The sequence below is a fragment of the Ursus arctos genome, unplaced genomic scaffold (genome assembly GCF_023065955.2).
Source record: "Ursus arctos isolate Adak ecotype North America unplaced genomic scaffold, UrsArc2.0 scaffold_13, whole genome shotgun sequence".
Taxonomy (NCBI): Eukaryota; Metazoa; Chordata; class Mammalia; order Carnivora; family Ursidae; genus Ursus; species Ursus arctos.
The window spans coordinates 35,879,773-35,900,290 of record NW_026622797.1 but is presented as its reverse complement, the minus strand read 5'-3'; the positions used below and the strand labels follow the sequence as shown (position 1 = coordinate 35,900,290).

At 35.4% G+C, this 20,518-nt stretch overlaps 1 long non-coding RNA gene across 1 annotated transcript; it reads left to right on the top strand.

Moving 5' to 3' along the window:
- The first annotated feature begins 552 nt into the window (after positions 1-552).
- On the top strand, positions 553-8,418 carry LOC123001338 (uncharacterized). The gene is made up of 4 exons (XR_006410134.3): positions 553-872; positions 1,786-1,976; positions 2,741-2,912; positions 7,812-8,418. It is a non-coding gene; the product is annotated as an uncharacterized LOC123001338 (long non-coding RNA).
- The last annotated feature ends 12,100 nt before the right edge of the window (positions 8,419-20,518 follow it).

Genomic DNA, 20,518 nt, shown 5'->3' with positions numbered 1-20,518 from the left:
ATGTTAATAAATAAGCAGTTTCTGCATAAATAAAGACCAGGCCCTGAAATCTACAGACTTGATTAATTATTTTTTTTCTGTGCCAAGCCAAATGGACTCATAAAACAAGCGATAAAGCTGTGAATTGCACACTTAGTTACAAATGCATTCAGCATAAATATGGTTTCTATTTGTAAATACAAATATTATAGCGCTACGGGATTCAACCTTAATCCATTAGAATAGAGAAAAAAACAAATATATGACCCTTGTGCATAAAGCATATTTGTGCCAAAGGACTGCAGCAATGGATAATATGTTTGTCTTTGTTTCAGATGCCAAAAATGTGCTTCAAAGCCCTGGAAGATGTGACCAACTCACCTCCTTTCTGGCCTCTCACTGTTCCTCACAAACTTTAATATTTAATCTGATCAAATGGGGACATTACATGGTGATTTTCATACTAGCTGTGTATATTTGCATGCATTTAAGAATATGGTCTTTAGAAAAGTAGTGGTACTAATTTTTTAAGAAGAGATTGCTTTATATTTCTGTTAAGTGTAGAAACTGAGGACTGGATTAAAGGAAGAGCTATGTGTTAGCTTTTATTTTTCTATTGCTATGAGGATAATTTTTACTGTTTGAATAATTTGTACAAATACTCTCTTTTACTGCAATTTTTCTCATTTGTTATAGTGAGACACAAATTCATGACTGACCACAATAACAATCGGTTGCCCTAGGTTGGATTTTGATGCCACAAATTCACCATTTCACTTTAGGATCCAATAGCTGGAGAACTGAAGTCGGGAGGAAGGAAAACCCTGTTTAAATATAAATAGCTTTGACAATCATCTGGGATAGTTACAAGGATTATGAGAAACACACGAAAGGTAATAGTTACTTTTTTCTTGACAATAGAGTTCGAAGTTTCTTCTATTGAATGTTCTACTTTACAAAGAGAAAATATAAATTAAAAAGATAAATTATTACATTTGATTTGTGGCCTTGTTTCCGTTTAACAACAAAACTACCTTGTGATAATAAGATCCTGGTAAACTGTTGTCTTCTTTTTAAAAGTCAACTACTTCTTTTTTACTTAGCAGGATATTTGGAAAAATTGACACTTCAAGGATACCCATTTATAATTAACATAAAATATAATTTTAAAAAAATAAACTGTGCCTTAAGGAATATGAGGTCCCCATTAAGAAGCCTCATGTGTTTTCTGAAGTCCTGATAGACTTCCACTGGCGATTGCCTCCTGCCCCGTCTGCATGTAATACCTAATTCATTCAACTGTCCCCCTCCGGTCTGAATCCAGTAGCTGTGTCCCACTGTGTAAACATTCGTATATTGTCCCTGAAAAGGAGGATGGTGACCAAAGCCACTTCTACACCAGTGTATATTTTTCATGCCTGAACTGAAAATGGAATTCAGTTCTCAAATCAAATGGTACCTGTTCTGTGAAGTTCTCTTCAATTTCTTAATTCCATCTCAACCTTAAATTTAGGTCTTCCTCCTTCTATAATCCTGTTATTTTATGTAGATACACATGCACACATTCATTAGAGACACAGTCAGGCTTTAATGTAGGCCCCGAGTTTGCCCGATCACCTCTTCTGTTTGGTCGTAAGACTCCTATAGGATACGGAAAATGTCTTTTTATCGTACGCTTGTTGAATTAAAAAGCCCAATTAATATGTGATGAGTAATTAATTAATTCAAAGTACTTAGAAAATTTATTTTGAAATCCTGGATTACAGATAAGTTACTGATTTGATATACTCTTTCTTCGCTCCTCAGGATCCTGTTTTCAAGCCCATCACCTACAATGCACTGAATATGATTTAGCTCAGCTAGCCATTTCATTGTGAAACTATATTACTTATGTGGTGTTTCCAAATTCGGAGGGAATTTAAATTTCTATGAGAAGTACGTGAAGTCAGAAACAAATAATGGAAAAATTACTCATAAGAAGATTCTAGGAACACAAGGTATCTTAAGTATTTTGGAGACTCTTTGAATGGGGTATTCAAATCATTGGAAGTTTGGAATCCGAGTGTTCTCTTGCTACTTCAAGACTTTTTTTGAATAAAGAGAGTAATAAACAGGTGAAAGCAAATACATGCATTTTGAAATGTTTTTATTTAAGTAATTAATACTGTATATGTTCTCTTTTGTTTTGTTGAGAAGAGAAATTTACATATTTATCTTCCTATTATATATATTTTGTAATTGAAAGCAATGCTCTTAATAACCATTAATTCGTCTATTTGAACTTGCTACATTGACCTTTATTTCCCTCAAAGGACCTAAAAGAAGCAGGAGTATAAGCCACTTAGGTGTCATAAAATCCCCAAATTGAAGAGATATGCTTATTGTTTTCTATTGCTACTGTCAACTCATTCCCTTGAATGTTAAATAGTAGACTATCTTTTTTTAGTCTTTGTTCATGCCTTTACAATCATCGCAGCTACTTTAATATCAGTGGCATTATAGTTGCCCCCAAAATTCTGTTAATTTGTGTTTAAAACATTTTAAGATCCCACACATACATACACTTTAAGAAATGAACCATCAAGATCTTATCCATGTTTGGCTAAAAGTGAGAGAACTAGCTCTCAAATTAGTTTAAGTTAAAAAAGGAGATTTGTAAGAAAGATGCCAGGGTGGACCACTGAAGGAAGGTAACAGGAACTGACAGGCCTGGACGTCAGAAACTCTCTGCTTCTAATCAGTTCTTCTCTCTGGGTGTTAGGGACATGGCTGCTGGAAATTCTGATGTCTTCGAATTTGAGCTTCGTGATCAGGAAGGAAAGAGATTCTTATCGTCTCTAGCAGGAAAATCCTCGGGGAGAACTCTGATTGGCTTACCTGAGCACATATCCCCATCCCTGGACCTATCCGTGTAGCCAGAACTAAAGCAAATTGTGAGTTATCTAGCCTGGGTCTCATGATGACCTCCATGGTCAAGATATAGGATTGTTTTTTTTAAAGGAGGGTGATGGGGATACCGGGCCAACAATGGCAATTACTACTACAAAGAGAACCCACTCGTTTTTATTTCATTAACCTTTTATGCCTCATTCTGTAATGTCATCGAGATTACAGAAAAATAGATTTATGTTAGGTGCCAAATATTTGTAATGGTGCTATTAATTTAAAGGTGGAAATATTTTGTCTGTATAGCATTTAAATATTTTCTCTAGCTGGGAATTATTATGAAAAAAAAACCACTATTGAGGCCAGATGTTGAAGTGAAATTTTAATTGAAATATTAGAATGTAATGGGCTATGAAATTCTAAAGTGAGATGCCAGACCAAGAAGAACATTTTCAAAGGAAATGTCTGTAAATGGGCTTCTTGACATTAAAAATCTCTTACTCTCATTGGGAATACAAATAACAAAGAGCAGAGAGGGATGCAGATTAGTGAACAGGCTTTTTTTTTTTTTTAACAAAATTAGAATTCCCTTTTCATTTAAGTCAAGAGAGGATTTCTAACAGGGTTACTCAGAGACTGAGCTATGGGTCTGCAGTAAGGGAGTCACAGAAATGTAGAGGTAAGGGTGTGACTAGCTATAATGGGAGTGGAATGTAGCTCCTCTGTTGGGATTGTCCTGCTATGCTTGTGTCGGAAAAAGGATGCCTAAGTGTTTTGTGCTCAGCATACATGGTTGAGAGAGAGAGACTTTTCATAGATGTTTATTAGATGGCATACAAGCAGGTCTACAAGAAGGCAAATAAGCCTTAAAAGGAGAAGCTAGAGGTGAATCACCAAACTCATTAGGGCAGAGAAGGAGTAAGCGACCACAGAAATGGGGTGCATTTGCCCTTGTCAAGAGAACTGCAGACCAGAGACCACCTCAAAAGGGGGGAGGGTAGGGTAGGACATTCCAAACAAATATAAAAGTTCCCCAGAAGAGAAAGTGTTAGCTTTAAACATCTGCCAGCTCTTGAGAGATAGGAAGGAACTTAAGACAATGGCAGTTTCATATTGTCTCTAGAGAGAAGCTTTAATAACCACAGTCAGCAAGATAGTGGCATAGGACTGAAGGCTTAAGGAGAAGAGTAAGAGAGAAAAAGATACAACATGAATACCTCTCACCACTTTATTGGCTTCTTACAACAGGCCTATAAGCTCCACATCACGGTCTGGGTGTAGCTCTAATTTTCAGTAAAGTTGGATACTTTGACTATTACATGAGCCTGGACATTCTAAGTACCAAATCAGGGCTTTGAAACCCAGAGCGATCATAGTACTTTTTATTAGTAGTAAGTGAAAAGAACAGTTATGGGGCTACTTGTGTTTTATTCTGGAGTCGAAGTAAAGAGCTCATATCAATGAATAAATTTTGGAAGGAGAGTGGATGGGGGAAGAAAAGTGTATTTCTGATTATAGTCTTTGAGTTATGTTTTTTTTTTCTTGCTGGCTTGCTAGATTTTTCTTTTTTAAGCAGATATAGTCCCTTAGCTGAATTAATCAGATTCTTAGGCTATACCTAACCAAAAAAATCCTTGTGAAGTGGTAGACCTTTTGTTTTATTTTATCACATTTGATACCTAGAAGTTCTGTGTACTGCATTATTTGTATCTGTGTGCATGTACATTTTGTGTTATCATTTAATTCTTCTGATGTCCCAATACAATATTAATTATAGGAACACCTTTGTTGAACTTGAAAATTATTTGACAGTCAGATTCGTATTATAAAAGCAATAGAGAAAAATCAACCACTAATTAGAGCTTGGAAAATATATTTTTACAGATTAAAATGAAAAACAAAATGCCATTTAAATGTTTTAATTGGTTTCGGTTTTACAACTGCAAACCAGATGGTTTCTTTTCAAGTAGTTTACAATGTCTTTGCCGAATAACTGAATTACCAAACCAGCTGTTATTATTAACATTTACCTAAACAGAAAAACATGGCTGCTATTTGTTTGCTAAAAAAGTACCTGCTTTGCAAAAGTTTGGCAAACAAATCATGACTCTACTCTGGATAGCAGAGTATTTTAATAAAATAGAGAGCAGAGATAAATAGAGGTGCACATATTAACTTATGTCCTAAAATGAATGCCAGTTTAAAATTTTAACTTATTTACCAGGTGTCAGAACCAAGCAATCTCTTGTGGATTCTTCCAATTTTATGATTCTACAATTGTAAAATCCATTTACATTTTTAATGTGAAGAGACTGTTTTTAGACTTGTTTTAAAACCCTGTTAATAATTCTCTTGAACTGCTTGTTAAAATATTATATTTTGGAAACAACTGGTCCTTGCAGAAATTTGTTTCTGATGTAGGCTGGGGCTTTCTAATTCTAAACTATGAGCAAATGTAAACTTGTAGATACCAGTTGTAATTGGAGTGTTGAATGCATAATCAGTTTTCTTTAGAGTCCGTTAAGGAAGAAGACATTTAAGGGGAAGTGATGGTGAAGAATGCTATTTCATTTCTTTTACCAAAAAGATAAATTATCAGGGAAAATTCTGATTATACAAATGACATTATAAACATTCTACTACAGTCATTTTCCAATCAGAATTTTCCTTGTAATTTATTGCTTTGGTGAAAGGACTGAAAACTAATTTTTGTCTCCCAACTCTGTGATTGGCCAGGCATTTTTATTGATGTGGGTTTGGCTTAACTGATCTCAGCAGGACTCTCTCAAACATCTATCTCTAGTCGGTTGGAGGTTCTGAGGGGCCGGTTGGTGAAGGGTGGTCAACATAGGGATGACTCAGCTCTCCTGCTGATAGCCCTCACATTTCCCCAGCAAACCAGCTCCCACGTGTTCTCATGATTCCAGGAAGGAGCGAGAGATCAAGTCACAGTGCACAAGAATTTTTCTCACCTCTGGTTGTGTCATGTTGGTAACGTTCCTTTGGCCAATGCAAGTGCTGTAGTTCAGCCTAGCATCAAAGAGTGGGACAGAATGCCCTGACTGTGATGGGAAGCATAAAGAATTGGAGCCATCCATGCAATCAATCAAATACATATTCACATAGGTTTACACTAGCATTCCTGGGTATGATGTACCATAATTTACTTACTCATTTCCCTATTTGTGGGTATTCGATTGATTCTAACCCTTTTTTTTTTGCAATTACAATCAATACTGCAATAAAAATCTATGTACATACAGCTTGATGCACAGGTATGAATATTTTTAAAATTTTGAACATACAAAAATATGTCCTCAGCACTGAGATAAAATAGCTTTTCATATTTTGTCATATTTGTTTCAATCTTCGTGAGTTTGAAGAAACAGCAACAGCTGAAGCCCCATCGTTTATCTGTCCCTCCATTTCCAGAGGCAACCACTATCCTGAAGTTGCTATATGCAATTCCAGTATGTGCTAAATATGTATGTAAAACTATACTGCTTGCTTTACATTCGAACATTTTTATATCAGTGTTACCATACTACATGTAAATTTCTACAGCTTCTATTTGTATCCAACATTATGTTTTTGAGATGTACCCATATTAATGCATGCAGATTTACTTCAATAATTTTTTAACAGCTCTATGCATCATTCCACTGCACGAGTAAGCCAGCTATTGGGAGGTGGTTGTATTTTTCCAAAGTTTTGTTGTTGCAGAGTGCTCGGTGACCATCTCGTACATGTTTCTTTACGTATGGATGTGAAGTTGTCAAGAGCAGAAACCCAGAATAATTTTTGTTTAGTAGGGGCACCTGGGTGGCTCAGTCGGTCAAGCATCTGCCTTTGGCTCAGGTGATGGTCTTGGGGTCCTGGGATTGAGCCCCATGTCTGGCTCCCTGCTCAGCTCCCTGCTCCCTCTCCTTTTGTGTTCTCTCGCTCTCACTCTTGCTCTCTTTAAAGTAAATAAATAAAAGCCATTAAAAAGTATTTCTGTTTAGTAGAGTATGTGCATTTGTTTTGCTTTTTTTTACAATCTCACCAGGAATGTATAAATGATTTGCCTTTCCTCACATCTCAAAAAACTTTGATATCATCTAACTTAATAGCTTGTGTCAATCTGATGATTCTGAAATTGTATTTCATCGTTACTTAAATTTATATTCCCATGATTTTAAGCATATTTTCATATGTTTACTTTGTATTCCAGTTTCTATCCTGTCCCTTCACTTTTTCATATAAATTTTTGGATTTACTTGTTAGGTCCCATAAAAATCCTGTGGATTGAAACTGTATTAATTTTACAGATTAATTTTGGGGAGAAACTGTCATGTTTTTATTATTCATGATTGTTATTCACAAACATTTTATAGCACTTATTTAAGACTTTTAAATGCCTTTGAATAATATGTTACTGTAATCTATAAATGTTGTACCTCATTTATTAGACTTATTCTCAGGAAATGTATGGGTTTTGTTACTATTGTAAATGATACCTTTTTTTAAATACATTTTTCTGTTTGTTGCTCAAGTAAATTGACCACTATTGATTTTATATACTGAGTTCATATCAAAAAAACTTGCTAATGTCTTTTATTCACTGAAATTATGTGCAGATTTTCACAATGTTTTTTTCTGACAAATAGTGACAATTTTCTTTCATTTCAAACGCTTCTACTTCCTTTTACCTTATTTATAATGCTGACTAACAATGTTTCTGAATTATAAGGGATTTCTTATCATGTTTTGATTGGTTATCATGTTTCAAAATTGAGTTTGTTATCTGCAGTGGATTTTGATAGATAACATTCATTAGGGAGGGAAGTTTCCTCCTATTCCTAGTTTGCTAGTGGTTTCGTTAAGTTATACATGTGTGATGAATTTTATCAAAATTGTTTATGTCTGTTGAAATATTCATATGATTTTTCCCCCCTCCTTTACAGTCACTGTGGTGAATTTACATTAGTAGCTGTAGAGAGCAAGATGGAGTCGCTCATGTCAAGCAGAGGCCTGTGTCAAGTAACGACACCAGCAGTTAAGGGCACTGTAGCTACCAGATATCGCCCAGACCAGCACCAGCTGACCGTACCCCAGAACTGATAACAAGCAGAAGCAGAGGACGACTGCAGGGGCCCAAGACTGATTAAGTCCCTTTAAAAAGAGGATTTTTGCAGCCAACTGTGACTCCTTCACAGACACTGACCCCTCTATGTCTGACCACTTCAAAAAGGCAGCTGCCGCCAGAGGCTCTGCCCGATTGATCTCGGGACAGAACTGAGATCTTTCACTGCTTGATCATAACAAGCGGTAAGTGCCCAGAGCTGACCTGGACCGGACTGAGGCCTTATCTCAACTGTGCGCCCACCAGACTGACTTTGGGTTTGGTTCTTTAGCTTTCTCTTCCCTGCGTTGTTTGTTGTATAACTTGTGTTCTGCTTTGCATGCTGTTTTAAGAAGTCAAGTTAATCACGTGGTGAAATTGTCACTGAGTTTGGAATCCTGAACCTGCTTTCTAATTATGTTAGCCTTGCTTTCTGAGTGAATAAAGCTGACCCTGTGGAGAGACACAGCTCACGTGTGCGCCTTCGTAGGGGGCTCCTCACAGTAGCTGCTACAAAGTTAATCAACTTACAGGCCAGGGCTAAATCTATTTCTTAATATGTTGCTTTTTTTTTTTTTTGCTAAGACTTTTATTTAGAATTTTCTATTTAGTTCATAAGTAAGAGCCTCTTATATTTTTCTTTCTTTTATTGTCCTTACCTAGTTTTATGTTAAAATTATACTCTCATCAGAAAAAAATTTGAAGAACTTTCCCTTTCATCTTGTTCCTCTTAAGAGCTCCCCTACTTCTTAGGTTTTCTGCAATTTCCCTACAGTGCATTTGTTGTATATTAATTCTTTTTTTTTTCCCTGCTTGTACTTTAGGAATCTGAGATTTTGTATATTCTGTCAACTCTGGAAAATTCCAAGCCATTCAAAAAAGTATTGTCTCTCCCTTATCCTCTCTGTTCCCTTGATCTGGAATCATCTTTATGTTGGATATTCTCATTCTATCCTCAACATCTCTTAACTTCTCCTTAGGAATCTATAGTTTTATATCTCTGTTCCATATTGTAGATAATTTGTTAGATTTATTTCCCAGTTTAGTAATTCTCTCTTTAGTTTTTATGCTTTTAATCACTTTAAGAATACTGATTCTCCTTCAAAGTTTTTTTCTATTATCTCATATACTTGTGGATAATAATGCTGCTCTTTATACCTTCTGCCTTTGACTAATTGTATTTTCTTTTGGATTTTTTTTGGGGTGTGTGGAAGTTATATCTTCTATTCTTTTTTAAATTTTTTCATATTTTAATATACATGCTTACTAAAATATAAAGTTATCCAATATTTCTACTTTCCTTCCCCCAAATAGAAGAATATCACACTATTTTCATTCTATTTTATTTTATTTCATTTTATTTTATTTTTAAAAGATTTTATTTATTTATTTGACAGAGAGAGAAACAGCAAGAGAAGGAACACAAGCAACACAAGCAGGGGGAGTGGGAGAGGGAGAAGCAGGCCTCCCCTGAGCAGGGAGCCTGATGCGGGGCGACCCTAGGACCCCAGGATCATGACCGGAGCCTAAGGCAGATGCTTAACGACTGAGCCACCCAGGGGCCCCACACTATTTTCATTCTGATTATTCCTCCTCCTACCTCAAACGTCGTTGTTTAGGATTTAACGTCCACCAAATTCTCCCAATTTGAATATTATTACCCCTTATGATCAATGTTTGTTTAGATTTGCTCACTTGTATGTTCATCCAAATTCTTCTTTTTGATTTTGATTTCTTCCTGAAAGATATCCTTCAGACATTGTCTCTATAAAAGCTATTGATGGTAATGACTATTTTTTGTTTGTCCGAAATTGTCTTTTACGTTGCCCTCAATTTGGAATGATAGTTTAGTTATAACATTCCATGTGGGGCCTCACTAGCTGCAGTAGTTTGAAGGTGTTATTCCACTGGCATTTGGGTGGTAGTGCAGCAAATTTTATTCTCAGCTTATTTTTCTTCTTTTGAAGGCTGCGGTTAATCTCTAGATGCATTTACCATATTTCCTTTGTCAGTGGTATCCAGTAGTTTTCCTAACATGTTTCTAGGTGCGTTTTATTTATCCTCCTTGAGATGTATGGCGTTGCTTGAAAGTAAAAATTCAGCTTTGGAAAATAGCCATTATGTTTCAAATATTTCTTTTCTTCCATTCTGTACACTCTCTCCTCCTGAACTCCTATTCTTCCATATTTAAAAAATTATTTTTCGTATTTTCCATCACTTTGTAATTTCCTCAGTTTAAAGTCACTTTCCTATTTTGCTGCTCCTAATGCCTTAATTAATTATTTAATTTTAAATAATACTCTTTTAAAACTTACTAATATTACATTTTATTTTTGAAAAAATATGGCTGGCTTCATTTTTGTAATGAGTTACTTTCTAATTTAAAAAAAAATTGGACATTTACTTTATATACTATAGTCCATCATGTTTTTATCTGATGTTTTTGAGGATCAACTTCAGATGCCTATTACTTCTCTTGTGCTTGCTGCTGCTGGTTAGTTTTTTTACATGTTCCCTAATTTTGCATTAGAAATTTATGTACAGAGGTAGGTTGGTAGAGAGAATAAAAACTTGGATTTTGGAGGAGATTGCAAGGATACCATTTTTGTCACCTGTTCTGTAGTCAAATGCAAAATTTTTCTTTTAAAACACATCTTTATAGGAGTGCCTGCCTGGCTCAGTCAGTAGAGCATGCAACTCTTGATCTCAGTGTCATGAGTTTAAGCCTGTCATTGGGTGTGGAGCCTACTTAAAAAAAAAAACCAGGGGCGCCTGGGTAGCGCAGTCTTTAGGCTTCTGCCTTCGGCTCAGGGCGTGATCCCAGTGTTCCGGGATCGAGTCCCACATCGGGCTTCTCTGCTGGGAGCCTGCTTCTTCCTCTCCCACTCCTCCCTGCTTGTGTTCCCTCTCTTGCTGGCTGTCTATCTCTGTCAAATTAAAAAAAAACAAAAAACAAAAAAAAACTCATATCTTTTTGTTTGGCACATGATTATGATAACTGAACTAATCATAGAATTTGATGATTGATTTTTGTTTGGAAAATATCTTATAGAACATAATAACAAATTATAATAGGAGGATTAATGTAAACAAAATTATTCGTATGTCACGTAGTGTGATGACAGCTTTACAAGACTCACACAATAATTATTTCCTGCCAAAATAGGAAGGCAGCCAAAACTATACTACATAATTATATACTATATAGGCAAATGTATACTATAGTCATAATACTAGATATTTCCCCTTTTCGGATCACATAATTCATAAAGAGATTAGCCATTTTTTTTAAGGTCTCAAAGCTAAGTGATAGACATGTACTCAGATTCTAGTTTATTTGACTTCAAAATCCATTCTAATCTCTATTTCTATTGACTCTCAGTAAAACCTAGTGTGTCAAAAGCTGCCAGTTATTATACATCCCTTGGTTTTTAGCTGGGCACATTGTAGCCCAAATACAAATAGCATTTTCTACCCTGATTTACACTGTGGTGTCATCATGTATCAGAATTCTTTTCAAAGGAATAGAAGTGATGTGGTATGTGTAGTTTTCAGATACTGACCTTAAAGAAAGGGGTATGTACTTCCCTTCTGCTTCCTCTTTTGTTCTTGCTCGAACACAGATGTGCTTACAGAAGATCAAGTTTAAGGATATGGCAATGTTAAAAAATGAATTTTCAATAAGGAGTAAGACAGCTTTGTTATTGTCATTGCTAGTCTCATAATACAAAAAACCTAGCTAAAACCAGTGTTTAAAATATAAACCATTTCACTGGTTTTGATGAAAATTTCAAATGAATTACTTTATCTGCTTATTAATTTATTCTTCCAGTAGAGATGCAATGTTACCACATTAAATAAATAGGAAATTACAGAGAAAAAAATCACCCATAAAATTAACACCCTTTCATTCACATTTTGTGATTTTTCTTCTGGCCACTTTTTATAAACTTTATTTTTAACAAAAGATGTATAAACTAAAACACCAATGATAGAATATCTTGATGTTTTTCATTTATCATAATTACACTATATTTTTGCATGCTTCCACCTGGTGGTTAAAATCATTGCTCTAAGTGAATGCATGGCAGTCCAAGGACAGACTATGTTTATTTAACTAGACATTTTATGTTGTTCTCAGGTTTTGCTGCAATAAATCTCATCTTATCTCCTCCACTAAAGGTGTAAAGGTAAATTTTGCAAAGTTACCACTGGGTCTCCCTTTTCTTCTCTGTAACTGAGGATAATAATAGTACTTACTTCTGGAGTTCTAGAGAAGATAAGATGTGCTCATGTGTGTTTGATATCTAGAGCAGTCTGGGCACATGGTAAACACTCACAAAAGTATAGTTATTTTTATCATATTTTTTGAATGGTTTAAGATTATTGAATAAGCCAGACTTGATGAAGTATAGGCAGAAATTAACTTTATTCTTCCTCCCTCCAAACCTGTTCTTTTTTTTTTTTTAGCTAGAAATCTCAGGATTTTACTCTCTTTCAGTGATAAACTCAAAACCCCTGTATTTTGATGATTAAAAGTTTAGTCTAGTCTCATAATTACCCATCATTTCAATTCAGTCCAGAGAAATAATAAAAACTTTAAACTTTTACCCAACTTAAAGCTTTTCTCTCCCCGTCCTTGTGCCTGATCCCAACTGAGAAGCCTGAAGTAGAAGGAAGGGAGGCGTGTTATTTTTTTCATTTTATCCTAGTTCTCCCTCCCCCTTACTTTCTAATAAAGTTACTAAATAATAAATTGTGTTGGAATTTTCTCCATTTGTTTAAAAATTCTTCCCCCCACCCCAGAAAAATGTGGCTGTTTTAGGGATAGAAGAGAAAAAGTTTCACATAGAAAGAAATAATTAATTTATTCTTTTATTGACAACTGGCAAATTGATATTATTTTATTTTCTCACAGAATCCTTAATAATTTATCCATGGGAAGCAGTGCCAATTTGAAAACTCCTTGGAGTCCCTAAATTAAGAGGAAAAAAATACTGATGATTTGATGTGGGCCTATTACCAGCTGAGGAAAATTTTAAAATTACATATTTCTCTTTCGCCCGGTTCTGTTCCAAATACTGTTCTAGTAGCAGCTCTTCTTCATAGTGTAAAAAAAAGTTACAGAAAAATTATTGTTAGCAATGTAGCTTTTGCTCCAAGTTTTGATTTTTATTCCCACTTAATATTTCCTAGCAAAGTCCATTTGTTTTGGAATACTTAGTCCTTTTCAAAGCCATCTTTCAGTCATGGAAAACACATCAAAAAGCCCAAGGTTTCTGGGATTCCTAACAAGGACTTCTTTCAAAGCCAATATCCATCATCAACACTGAAACATAGATTTGTGTCCCTAGAACCACTCCATATTCAATATGAAAAGTGGAATAATCAGTGAGGAGAAGAAGATTAAAAAAGATGCTCTTAGCTGAGCTAAACTTTTGAAATACGAATATTAATTAAGAGATGCACAAGCTGAAATTTTCCAAAGCTTCTGGAATAACTTATAAACCACTGTGTTGGTGAAAAACTGAAGTAGAGCAGGTTCCAAAATTTTGTGAAATTCTGTATCTCACAAATGATGAAGGAAGCCATGACAGAGGTATTTTAAAGTTACAAAAAGTGCTGCATCTGGCAGATTAAAAATTTTAATTTATTTATTCAAGTTTTTACTTTAATTCTAGTTAGTTAATATAGAATTTTGTGATTCATCACTAACATACAACACCCAGTGCTCATCATAAGCACCCTCCTTAATACCCCTCACCCATCTAGCCCATCCCTCACCCAACTCCATCAACCCTCAGTTTGTTCTCTATAGTTAAGAGTCTCTTATCGTTTGCTTCCCTCTCTTTTTCCTTCCCACCTGTTCATCTGTTTTCTTTCTTAAATTCCACATATTAGGGAAATCATATGGTATTTGTCTTTCTCTGACTGACTTATTTTGCTTAACGTAATACAGTCTAGTTCTACACACATCATTGCAAATAGCAACATTTCATTCTTTTTGATGGCTGAGTAATATTCCATTACATATACCACTTTATCCATCCATCTGTAGATGGACATTTAGGCTCTTTCCATAGTTTGGCTATGTTGATAATGCTGCTATAAACATTAGGGTGCACATACCCCTTCGAATCTGTATTTTTGTGCCCTTTGGGTAAATACCTATTAGTGCAATTTCTGGGTCATAAGGTACTTCTATTTTTAACATTCTGAGAAACCTCCATACTGCTTTCCAGAGCGGCTGCACCAGTTTGTATTCCCACCAACAGTGTAAGAGGATTCCCCTTCTCCACATCTTTGCCAATATGTATGTTGTTACTTTTAGCCATTCTGACGGGTGTACGGTGATATCTCATCTTGGTTTTGATTTGTATTTCCCTGAAGATGAGTGATGTTGAGCATCTTTTCATGTGTCTGTTGGCCATCTGTATGTCTTCTTTGGAAAAATATCTGTTCATATCTTCTGCCCATTTCTTAACTGGATTATTTATTTTTTGGGTGTTGAGTTTGATGAATTCTTTATAGATTCTAGATACTACCCCTTTCTCTGATATGTCATTTGCAAATATCTTCTCCCATTCTGTAGGTTGTCTTTTGGTTTTGTCAACTGTTTCCTTTGCTGTGCAGAAGCTTTTTATCTTGATAATGTCCCAATAGTTCATTTTTGCTTTTGTTTCCCTTACTTCTGGCAATGTGTCTAGTAAGAAGTTGTTACAGCCGTGGTCAAAGAGATTGCTGCCTGTGTTCTCCTCTAGAATTTTGACGGTTTCTGATCTCACATTTAGGTCTTCCATCCATTTTGAATTTATTTTTGTGTATGGTGTAAAAAGTGGTCTGGTTTCATTCTTCTTCATGCTGTCCTGTTTTCCCAACACCATTTGTTGAAGAGACTGTCTTTTTTTCCATTGGATATTCTTTCCTGCTTTGTCAAAGATTAATCATGATTATAATCAACTTAATTTTCTTAATGTTCTAATAAAACAATGTGTCAAAACTTTTTGCAAACTATAAGATTCTACTTACTATAAGATTATACTTACACTGTTAACTATTATTAACACCTTTGTAATGCTTTGCTAACAAGCACAAAAGCACAAGTCAGAAACAATCTTCTAAATTATTCATTTCATTTAAAATGATCCAAAAATGTTTATTCACATGAATACATTATCTAGTACTATATTCCATATGTGTGCATTAGTACAATATATGAAAAACAAAACCATTTTTCAAGATGTTGTCAAATACCAGAATGTATTGTCAATTATATTTTAAATTTTTTCTAATGTAGCTTTCTTAGAGAAATATGTTAATGAAATTTATTCAGTAAACATTTTAAACTATATACAATATCAGCTAAAACATGAAATATCTCAACATTTTCTTTTTTAAAGTATGTTTATTGTAGAAAATTGGACATTTAAAATAATAAAAATATCATCCATATGCTCATTATCTAAAAACTAAGTTCATATTTTGGTATGTTTCTTCTCAGGATAGTGTGTGTGTGCGTGCACGTACACGTTTTTCAATATTCTTGGGGTCATATTATATTTAACTTGGTATACACGTATTTTTCTCCCACTTGACATTAACATCACCTTCTTCTAGGCTTAAATCTTTCATAAATTATTTTTAATATGACCATGATAATAGTTAACTGAATGTATGTGTCCAAATTTCCACATTAGATATGTTTTTAAAAATATTTTTAAAATATCTGTGCATGAAATAGATTTTATATTTAAGAAAATTGTCATAGGATAGATTCTGAAAAAAAATGCATCCCTATTATAAAAGGATTGTAGCAGACATCAACAGATGTCACCAACAAAAAAGGCAAATATTCTCAAAATTTATATTTATAATTGTTTCTCATATACACCAATGCCATAGAATGGCATGGGGGGGGGGAATCTCTTGTAATTTTCTTTGAACAAATTTTATTTTTGTAAACGTCAAAGTAAACAGCAGTTGCAAAGGGGCTTTGTGATTTTTCAATCAGGGCAAAATTTACAGTAGAAAAACTAGTTGGGATAAAGAAGGGGGGGATATATTTATCCTTCTGGTGTTAATTTTACTCCTGTCCAGACCTTGTTCTTTCTATCTGGATTCCCTTTTACTTTCCCTGGATTTGGACCTAGGGCTGTTATCACTCAAGACACTTTCAGTTTTGGGGGAAGATTCTAGTTTTGTGGATAGGGTTTCAATAGCTGTCTTGTGATTTTTCACCCATTGAATCAAAGGAACTTAATTACTGAAAAACCATGAAAGAAAAGAAGAATGTTTTGAAAATTTAGGTTGCAGTGAAATTTTCCAGTGTTTTATTCTGTGAAGGTGAAAGTCTATAAAAAAAATAAAAATTTTTTAAAGGAAAGCAATTGAGCAGAATTTAAACACTTCTATTTAAAGATAGTGTAACATGTTGGAAAATGAAAACACCAGAGTTAATGCCTTAAATTTTCCACATAAACTTTTTTACTTTGAGCCATTCAAGCTCTCTGATCATTTAATTCCATGTACAGTAGAAATAATAAGACCCATACCAGCCCTACCAATACCATAGTTTTGTTAAGATCAAATAAGATAATATGTACAGACATGTTTCACTACAGCATTAAATACAATTATTACCATCATACTCTACTTAACTATTGTTTCAAATGTGTAAAATTTAAAAAAAAAAGTGTTCTCATTGTAGAAAGTATGAAAAATGCAGATAAATTGAAAGTCCTTTTTGAATCCTATTCTCTGGCTTCCACACACCTACAAAAGTGTCAGAAAGAATTATTTGTTGGAATTACTTGTTAGTTTGCTCTAACGGTACTGTCCAATATGGTAGCTACTGGTGACATGTGGCTAGTAAATGTAAATGGCATTTAAATGAAATTAATATTGTTAGTCACACTACCCATATTTCAAATACTCAATGGCCACATATTGCTACTGTATTGGACAGAGCAGATATAGACCATATCCATCACTGAAGAAAGTTCTATCGAACAGTTCTACTCTAGAATCAAGTCCAGGAAGCAGAATAATGCTCCCCCTCCCCTTAAAGATAGCCATGTCCTAATCTCTAGAATCTGAAAACGTTACCTTACTTGGCAAAAGAGGCTTTGCAGATGTGATTAAGTTAAGGATCTCGAGATGAGAAGATTATCCTGGATTATCTGGGTAGGCCCAATGTGGTACCAAGGGTTCTTAGAGAAGTCTGGCAGATCAAAGTCTGACAAAGATGTGTTGATCAAAACAGAAGGTAGACTGATGTGCTTTGAAGGTGGAGGAAGGGGCCTTGAGCCAAGGAATGGAAATGGCCTCTAGAAGTTAGAAAAAGTAAGGAAACAGACACTCCCCTAGAGCCCCCTGAAGGAAGGCAGCACGGCTGACACTGTGATTTTAGGATTTCTGACCTGCAGTCTGAAAGATGGTAAGTTTGTACTGTTTGAAACCATTAAATTGGTGGTAATTTGTTACATTAATGCTAGGAAATGAATACATACAACAACAGGTACTTCCATTTCCCTCTTAATGAATATCAACTGACTCCAATTATTTCTATAGTAAATAAAGCGACAACGTTTTTCTATATGTAGAAGCAAATATATGGTGAAAAGTGCTATAAAGAAAATAAACCACATAGAGGGTTAGATGTTCATCTCAGCAGGGATATGTGTAGTGTTAAGTTGGTAAATGTTTAACAACTTCCTTTCCAGAAAACAAAAACAAAAACACCTTAATTTGTGCATTTGCCAATTCCAGTGGTGTAAATATTTTTGGCTACCAACATAATGTCACTGAACACAGTGCTGCGAAGAAAAATCAGCTTTTGCACACTGTTGGACCTGTGCATGTGTATGTGCACATGTATGTGTCTAGGTATCTATGTGTATACATGTGTGGACTTTCTATATTAAATAGGAGGTCTCTTTGATACTTGTCAGAGCAGAGACTTGAAGGAAGTGATGGAGACACTTATACAAATAAGTGAGGAAAAAGTATTCTTGGCAGAGGGAATAGTAAGTGCAAACACCTGATTGGGGGAGTGTTGGTGTATTTGATGGATTTCAGGTGTATCTGAAGGCTATCAAGGAAGCTAATGCAGATGGAGGAGAGTGAGTTGCTTAATTGTGGGAGATACGGTCAAGGGATTCATTGTGCATTTGTAAGTGTGCTCATACTTGGTGGGCAGGTAAGGCCTCAAGTCATTGTAGGATCTTTTATTTTGATGGAAATGGAAGGGGTTTGAGGAGAAGAGTGATATAATCTGAATTAAACCTGGCTCTTCTGTTGAGGATAAAGAGAAACAGGCCGAGGCACAGTCAGGAGGGTGTTGCAATAATCCAAGCGAGAAATGATGATGACTTGGCCAAAAGTGATCAGAGACTGCAAATAGAGCTGAAAAAATCTGATGAAAGATTGAGTGTGGGGTGAGAAAAAGAGAGGAGCCAAGGATGATTCCAAGATTTTGGCTTGAGTAATTGGAAAAATGAAAGTACCATCAACTGTAATAGGGAAGTTGGTGTAAGGAGCAGGTTTGGGAATAGGGGCTTATCAAGAGCTAATTTTGGATGTGTTAAATTTAAGATGACTCAAAATTCCAGTCCAGTGGAGAATTGGATATGCATGTCTAATTAGGAAAGTGAATTAGTTGGAGATGTAAATTTGGTATTCAAGGTCATAATACTGGGTGAGATCACATAGGGAATGAATGTAGACAGAGAAGAAATCTGAGGACTAAGTCCAGGGGTACTTCAGAATTTAGAGATAAAGAACACAAGGAGAAACCAGAAATGGAGAATGAAGGGCCATCAGGTAGGAGGAAAAACAAAAGAGAATAGCATCTGATTAAAGAAAATGTTTCCTGGAAGAAAGAATCATAAAACCCAACAAATACTTCTTGTTAGTCAAATAAACTGAAATCCTAGAAGTGACCATTGGATTTAAAACATAATTATTAATTACGTTGACCAATACAATTTTGTTAGAGAGATAGGTACAAAAGTCTGATTGCAGTGGCTTCAAGAGAGAATGGAAGAAAAGGAACTGGAGACATCAAATTGAGCCAACACTTTCTAGTTTTTCTGTGAAAGGGCAGTGACTAAAGTTGGACAAAGAAAGAGTTTTTAAAAGGCTAGCTATTACAACAGGTGTACAGATGAAAAAAATTCAGCAAAGAAAGAAAATTTGTGAAGCAGAAGAAGAGAGCATTGTCAGAGAATGTCCTTAAGAAAGGGAGGGGACTGGGACCTAGGGCACAAGTGGGATGGTCATCTTAGATGGTTCATCTGTGAAAGTAAGTGGGTAGATGTGATAATGGGAGTTTGTGGAGTCTCTATGGGGTGCTTCTATATTGTTAGGTGAAGCAACGCCATCAATTGAGGGTGAGGATGGGATAGGAGTGAAGGTAGGTTTGAGGAAAAGAATAAGTGAATAAAAGACCTTAGGAAATAGCAAAAGATTGCAGGCAATACTTAAAGCCCACTTGAATGGTCCTGAATTTAAATTGAGACCAGACCCAAACCTGTCTGTGTGTTTTTCTTAAGCCAATATCAGTGCATATATGGAAGCACAGAATAGACTGAGATTTTAATTTAAGCAGGGTTAGGTCTGTCAGATGAGTATAAGGGGGGAAAAGAGAATGGCTAGAAAGCTGAGGAGAAATGCAAGGGCATATTCTAATAATGCACAATGGACCAGAGGAGGGAGGATAAGGAATAGAGAAGGGGTGGTGGCCTGGTAGGGATAGAAAGAAAGAGACTTCTATCCCATCTAAGTGGCATCTAAGAATTACTGGATTTGGGACACTGGAAGGAATGAGTTGAAAAGATAGATGAGGTTAAGGAGTGAGACAATTGATGAGAATATGGAAGGGTATGGTGTTTGGTAATGACAAGCCCTAGTGTATGACTGCAGGAGTGGCTGATAGGGTGAAAGATAGCATCACAGGCAGAAAGGAGGTCTTAGAAATGGGAGGCCAGATAGGGAAGGATCATCTGTGTGGATATTGAAATCACAATAATTACTACAGGTATAGTATTAGAGATAATTACAATGAACATCACAGTGATCTCAGTGTGGTCCTCAGACTAGCAGTGTCAACATGACCGGACTACCTAGAAATGCAAATTCTCAAGTCATACATACCTATTGAATCAGAAACCCCCCGAAGGGTGCTTCATATGATGCACGATGAAGTTTAGGGACTACTTGTACTGGTAGCACAGAAGATAGAAAAGTTAATTGCTTGGAGAAATAACAAGGGTTTCACTGAGGTAGCATTTAAACTGTATCTGAAGTTATTGCAAGGTTAAGTGCTGGGGGCCTTAATATGAAAGGGAGCAGCGTTTGTAAAAAACAACAAAAAAGCCAGAATCATGAAGAGACCTCGAGTAAGATCAAGTGAAATTACCTAAAAGTGTAAATTGTTAGCTATTAATATTAGAAAATCATGCCTTGCTAGGAAGGCATTCGTTCTTTAGGAATCCTGATAAAACACCACAAACTTCTATTCATCTACTTCTTAGTCCACAGGTATTAGGC